The following is a 7,059-nucleotide window of genomic DNA, read 5'->3' as shown; positions in this document are numbered from 1 at the left end:
CCCCGTTCTCCTGAGGCCCAGTTCAGCACTTGATTAGTTAGAGCCCCCTTTATTTCCATGGCCCGGATTCCGTGGCCATGGACCAGGTAGTGTCTCTGGGTGAGGTTCTGATCTCTGTCACGGTGGTGTAGACCCAGAATAACTCCACTTCTGGCAAGGTAGTTACTCCCAGCACAAGGGAGAGCAGGCCCCTGCCTTCTGGGCCTCAGTCACCCACAATAGGGGGCCACTGTAGCACCAGCGTGAACCAATTGTGGGACTCCCTTGGGACCGTCAGCAAGCAGTCATGGCTCCAAAACAGGGCCTCTGGTGGAGACCATTTAAATATGAACAGAGGTCTCTCCGGACCAAAAACTAGCATCACAACACGGGCATTCCCTCCGGACCTCAGCTAATGAAATTAACGCACAGTCTTTAGCAGCAACAGCTGCAAAATACCTCTACCCTGCAAAGCCCCCAGGGTGTTGGTCTGGCCGGTGAAGCAGTGCCTGTCTAGGAGATGGTACGCACCGCACCCCTGTGGAGAAGGGCCGTGCTAGTATTCTCCTAGCACAGACAGGGACCTGAGGCACACACAGGCTAAGGCCAAGACCCTCACAAGTATTTAGGTGCTTAAATTCCACAGACTTCAGTGGAACTTCGGACCCTAAATATCTTGCAGGATCTGGGCCCAAGTAACTTGTCTAAGCTCACAGAGGAACCCTATGGCAGAGCAAGTCCTAATCACTGGTGTTACCACCATAACACAAGGCAGTGGAGAAAAGGCGGAGCTGAAGCTAAGGGTCTACATAGAACTGCAAAAAAGAAAAAAAAAAGAAAAAAATATTAGAAGAGATTGGCGGAGTCCCTGGAAAAATCATGGAGCAGGTCCTCAAAGAATCAATCCTGAAGCACTTGCATGAGAGGAAAGTGATCAGGATCAGCCAGCATGGATTCACCAAGGGAAGGTCATGCCTGACTAATCTAATCGCCTTTTATGATGAGATTACTGGTTCTGTGGATGAAGGGAAAGCAGTGGATGTATTGTTTCTTGACTTTAGCAAAGCTTTTGACACAGTCTCCCACAGTATTCTTGTCAGCAAGTTAAGGAAGTATGGGCTGGATGAATGCACTATAAGGTGGGTAGAAAGCTGGCTAGATTGTCGGGCTCAACGGGTAGTGATCAATGGCTCCATGTCTAGATGGCAGCCGGTGTCAAGTGGAGTGCCCAAGGGGTCGGTCCTGGGGCCGGTTTTGTTCAATATCTTCATAAATGATCTGGAGGATGGTGTGGATTGCACTCTCAGCAAATTTGCGGATGATACTAAACTGGGAGGAGTGGTAGATACGCTGGAGGGGAGGGATAGGATACAGAAGGACCTAGACAAATTGGAGGATTGGGCCAAAAGAAATCTGATGATGTTCAATAAGGATAAGTGCAGGGTCCTGCACTTAGGACGGAAGAATCCAATGCACTGCTACAGACTAGGGGCCGAATGGCTAGGCAGCAGTTCTGCGGAAAAGGACGTAGGGGTGACAGTGGATGAGAAGCTGGATATGAGTCAGCAGTGTGCCCTTGTTGCCAAGAAGGCCAATGGCATTTTGGGATGTATAAGTAGGGGCATAGCGAGCAGATCGAGGGACGTGATCGTTCTCCTCTATTCGACATTGGTGAGGCCTCATCTGGAGTACTGTGTCCGGTTTTGGGCCCCACACTACAAGAAGGATGTGGATAAATTGGAGAGAGTCCAGCAAAGGATTAGGGGTCTAGAACACATGACTTATGAGGAGAGGCTGAGGGAGCTGGGATTGTTTAGTCTGCAGAAGAGAAGAATGAGGGGGGATTTGATAGCTGCTTTCAACTACCTGAAAGGGGGTTCCAAAGAGGATGGCTCTAGACTGTTCTCAATGGTAGCAGATGACAGAACGAGGAGTAATGGTCTCAAGTTGCAGTGGGGGAGGTTTAGATTGGATATTAGGAAAAACTTTTTCACTAAGAGGGTGGTGAAACACTGGAATGCGTTACCTAGGGAGGTGGTAGAATCTCCTTCCTTAGAGGTTTTTAAGGTCAGGCTTGACAAAGCCCTGGCTGGGATGATTTAACTGGGAATTGGTCCTGCTTCGAGCAGGGGGTTGGACTAGATGACCTTCTGGGGTCCCTTCCAACCCTGATATTCTATGATTCTATGATTCTATGATTTTCACACCCCTTTTGCGCTCGCTCTGGAGGAATGCACCAGAGATGTGATTGGTAGCAGGAGTGTTAACCGAATCAGCACACGCTAAGTAACTATTTGGAGCATATTGACGGAAAGCAATATTCGCCACTTTAAACATAAGTGTTGTACCGGAAACCTGATACTGATAATCACCCTCATCCAATACGGGAACACAGACCTTCTATGAGATCTTTGCATCCCGTCCAAACTAAGCAAAATTGTTCTGATTGCAGATCTCAGATATTAAGAAACTGAAATACAGAACAAGAGATAGGTTTCAGAGTAGCAGCCGTGTTAGTCTGTATTCGCAAAAAGAAAAGGAGGACTAGTGGCACCTTAGAGAGGTTTCTAACCATCAGAGGAGTGAAGTTTTGGAATAGCCTTCCAAGGGAAGCAGTGGGGGCAAAAGATCTATCTGGCTTTAAGATTAAACTCGATAAGTTTATGGAGGAGATGGTATGATGGGATAATATGGTTTTGGTAATTAAATATTCATGGTAAATAGGCCCAATAGCCTGTGATGGGATATTAGATGGGGTGGGATCTGAGTTACCCAGGAAAGAATTTTCTATAGTATCTGGCTGATGAATCTTGCCCATATGCTCAGAGTTTAGCTGATCGCCATATTTGGGGTCGGGAAGGAATTTTCCTCCAGGGCAGATTGGAAGAGGCCCTGGAGGTTTTTCGCCTTCCTCTGTAGCATGGGGCATGGGTCACTTGCTGGAGGATTCTCTGCTCCTTGAAGTCTTTAAACCACGATTTGAGGACTTCAATAGCACAGATATAGGTGTGAGGTTTTTTGCAGGAGTGGTGCGTGAAATTCTGTGGCCTGAATTGTGCAGGAGGTCAGACTAGATGATCATAATGGTCCCTTCTGACCTAAATATCTATGAATCTATCTATGAAAAAAACAAATTTACTTGAGCATAAGCTTTCGTGAGCTATAGCTCACCTCATCGGATGCATTCAGTGGAAAAGTGTAGCTCACGAAAGCTTATGCTCAAATAAGTTTGTTAGTCTCTAAGGTGCCACAAGTCCTCCTGTTCTTTTTGCGAATACAGACTAACACGGCTGCTACTCTGAAACCTGAGATTAGCTGGCAAATCATTTCCTGTAAGAAACAAATTCAGAGAAATCATGTGCTGCCTATGAACACTTTGGAAAAGGAAACAAGTGATGTTTGTCAAGTAATGTGTGTGCTCTGTGAAGGGAAAGTGTGGTCAAGGCACGAATTCTTCCATCAGACTAGTGCTGGCTACACCTGGGGCTAGGTTGGTGTAGCTACATCTCTCAAGGGGTTGTGCATTTTTCACACCCCTGAGAGATGTAGCCATACCAATGTAAGTTCCCAGTGTAGATCAGCCCTTAGGAGTAGTGAGTTTGTCAGGTCTGGGACAGCAGTTGGTTTGTGGGGTCTGAGACAGAAGTTGCTTGTAAAGAACAGTAAACCCTTTGCTTGTTGGCACCAATGGGCCTCTGTGCCACGAATAACTGATTTTAATTTTTGATTCATGGGCAAATCTGAAACAAAACAAAAAAACTGGGATCAAAGCAAAATGACAATTGTCAAAATTTTGGTGAATTGAAAAGTATAAACATTTTTTTCTGAATTAAACATTTTGTTCGGACAAAATCGATGTTTTATTTTACTTTTTACCATTTTCAGATGGTTTTGATTTATTTTTTAAAAATAAAATGAAAGGCTATTGTGAAATGAAAAGTCCTTTGGAACCAAACTATTGAAACACATTGATTTACTTCCGTGGATTTGGGAGGGTCTCTCCAGCCAAAACAATCCAGTGAAACCAACACGCTGTCGTGAACTGTTTCAATGTCACTGTTGCTGCATTTTTTTCACTGAAAACTGCCTAGCTCAGCTCACCAGCCTCCCTGGCAGGGCAGTTGCAAGGGTCATTCATTAATATCCGGGTGATGCTTTGACATGAAAAGTGCTACAAAAATGTTAAGGATTGTTGAAGTGCTTTGAAGAAAGAAGCACTTAGAAACCCAGGGAATGTTTGCTGCAGGGCCTGCAAAGTGTTCTTGAAAAACGACCCATTGTGCTCTTCATAAAGTCCAGAGGTGAACAAGATCCATGGAGCAAAGTCTGTGGGGGGAAAGTCAGGCCCTGGTCCCGTCAATGGGAGTTTCGTCATGGATGTCTGTATGATCATCATTTACTATTTATATTCCCACAGCGGCTAGGAGCCCTAGTCAGAGACCAGAACGCGTTGGTGCTAGGTGCTGTACAAACTGTGGGCCAGTATTTCAGCCCTGGTCCATAGAGTTTGTGGCTCAGGGCAGGAGGAGAAGGTGGCTGCTGCTTGTCACAGACGTGGCTACCTTACACAAAGGGTGCAAGGAGGGTGCGGGGCATGGGGGCAAAACTGAGACTGTGCCTCTCCCGTTTTCCCTCTGCAAGCGCTGGGTGGAGCTCCTAAAATCCACAACCCCTCTGTGTCAGGCTACACACACTGTTTATACCATGCAGCAGCCATGCCTACTCATCTTTTCAGTGTGCACTACCCTGGGTGAGGGGGAGGGGGCTGCACAAAGCCCTGGTGACCATGAGATGAGGCCATGGACCGATAGCTCATCTGCAAGTGAGACGTTCAGCTCCTTACCCCGGGCGACAGAACCACGCTCGCAGAGTCCCAGGCCAAGCTGCTGCACAGCTCTGCCCTTCCCCAGGGAGGGGAGAAGGAATTTGTTGGGAAATGAGAACAAAGCTCTCATCTTCCTACCCCGCCCCCCAGCGAGAAACACTACGGCTGAAGCCTGGCCAGAATCACAATCCCAGCAGAGGACCACGCCGGAGACGTCCCAGCCAGCTTCAGGTTGCTGCTCTTGGGGGCAGGGGGCTGATCAGGCTCAAACCCCACATGGGACCACAGCGTCACCAGTCATAGCAGCGGTCCCCTGAGCCCCACCTCGAGCCGTGGAGACAGCAGCTGTTACCACTGCAATCGGGGCACGCTGGCTCTCAAAGCATCTCCTGCACATATACACGCCTGCTTCCCTCGGCCCCAGGGGTCAGCCTTGCTGGCATGCTGCTGCTGTGACTTCAGGTAGAATAGTGCAAAATGAAGCCAGCAGCCAGGACCTGCCACCGACTCACTCCGTGGCCTTGGTTAAGCCACTTCAGCGCCGATCCTCAAAGATTATTTAGATGCCTAAATGTCTTTGAGGACCGGGGACTGCCTCGCTCTGTGCCTCAGTTTCCCCAGCTGCAATGATAATTATGTCTTTGAGGTGTATGGAAGAAAACCACCATGTGAATGCTAAGGACTATTAGTATCTGCATTACACCCTGGTTTACGGATACGAGATCTGTATGCCTGAATTCTTTTCCTGCCACTGCTGTGCATCTCCGGGGTGGGGGGGAGAAGGAGGAGAGACAATTCTCTGTGCCTCACTTTACCTATCTACAGAGTGAGAATAACTCTACAGTGCTGGCTTTGGAGCTGCCTAGAACGGATGACCAGGCTGCAGTGCTGTTTAGTGGACTTATAGCCTGAGTTAATTGACGAGCAGAAAATGCACCCATGCAGGGGAGGCGAATCCTGGTTGCCCTTCTCCCCAGACATGCCAATGCAGATCAGTTCCCTCTGAACACTGGGCTCCATGCCCCTGCTGGGCTAGATTCACCAGGAGGGGAAAGTCCCGGGGGTGGGGGGATCAAAAGCCTCATGGGGGGTTAGACACTTTCACAATGAGGGGCAGAAACTGACCCTCGTCCCCTGAGTTTAAGGGTGCCCTGAGGCAGCTGAGCCTGTCCAGGTCTCCACTTTGGGATGTCAGACCCCAGGCAAAGCAGACAGGCCTGCTGGCCATTGGGTGGTTTAAACGCCTCTTCTCCTGCTAGGCTCCTGTTCAGATGAAGCTGTCGGGGGTCACTGCCCCCACACGGGCCACAAACTCCCGACCTGCTGCATCCTGTGTGCGGGGGACTAGAGCCCAGCACCCGCTCCGAGAGCGGGACAATCGGAGGATGCCAGCCCCCAGGAAACCAAGATGAGGCCTGATGCCTGCACTCGGAGAGGCGGCCAGCCCCACACCATGACCCCTACTCATCTTGCCCCTGGGGTGCGCGGCTGCACCGGTGAGTGCTGATCGATGGCACTGATGCCTTGGGTGAATGGCACCAGAGATGGACAAAACCATGTTACAAATAAAAAGCGAGACCATGCCTTCTCCAGCCCCTGAGCTAAGAAGGTGGGTGTGAGCAGGGGCAGGGCTTAGCCCAGCGAGAGAAGCGGGAAGAAGTGGATTTATACCATGTGCCCTGAGGTCTGACAGGAGAGAGTGGGAACTCCCCTGACTCTTAGAATCATAGAATCATAGAATATCAGGGTTGGAAGGGACCCCAGAAGGTCATCTAGTCCAACCCCCTGCTCAAAGCAGGACCAATTCCCAGTTAAATCATCCCAGCCAGGGCTTTGTCAAGCCTGACCTTAAAAACCTCTAAGGAAGGAGATTCCACCAACTCCCTAGGTAACGCATTCCAGTGTTTCACCACCCTCTTAGTGAAAAAGTTTTTCCTAATATCCAATCTAAACCTCCCCCACTGCAACTTGAGACCATTACTCCTCGTTCTGTCATCTGCTACCATTGAGAACAGTCTAGAGCCATCCTCTTTGGAACCCCCTTTCAGGTAGTTGAAAGCAGCTATCAAATCCCCCCTCATTCTTCTCTTCTGCAGACTAAACAATCCCAGCTCCCTCAGCCTCTCCTCATAACTCGTGTTCCAGACCCCTAATCATTTTTGTTGCCCTTCGCTGGACTCTCTCCAATTTATCCACATCCTTCTTGAAGTGTGGGGCCCAAAACTGGACACAGTACTCCAGATGAGGCCTCACCA

Source organism: Lepidochelys olivacea (genome assembly GCF_965140295.1).
Source record: "Lepidochelys olivacea isolate rLepOli2 genome assembly, chromosome: 19".
Classification (NCBI taxonomy): domain Eukaryota; kingdom Metazoa; phylum Chordata; order Testudines; family Cheloniidae; genus Lepidochelys; species Lepidochelys olivacea.
This window is presented reverse-complemented; position numbering follows the sequence as displayed.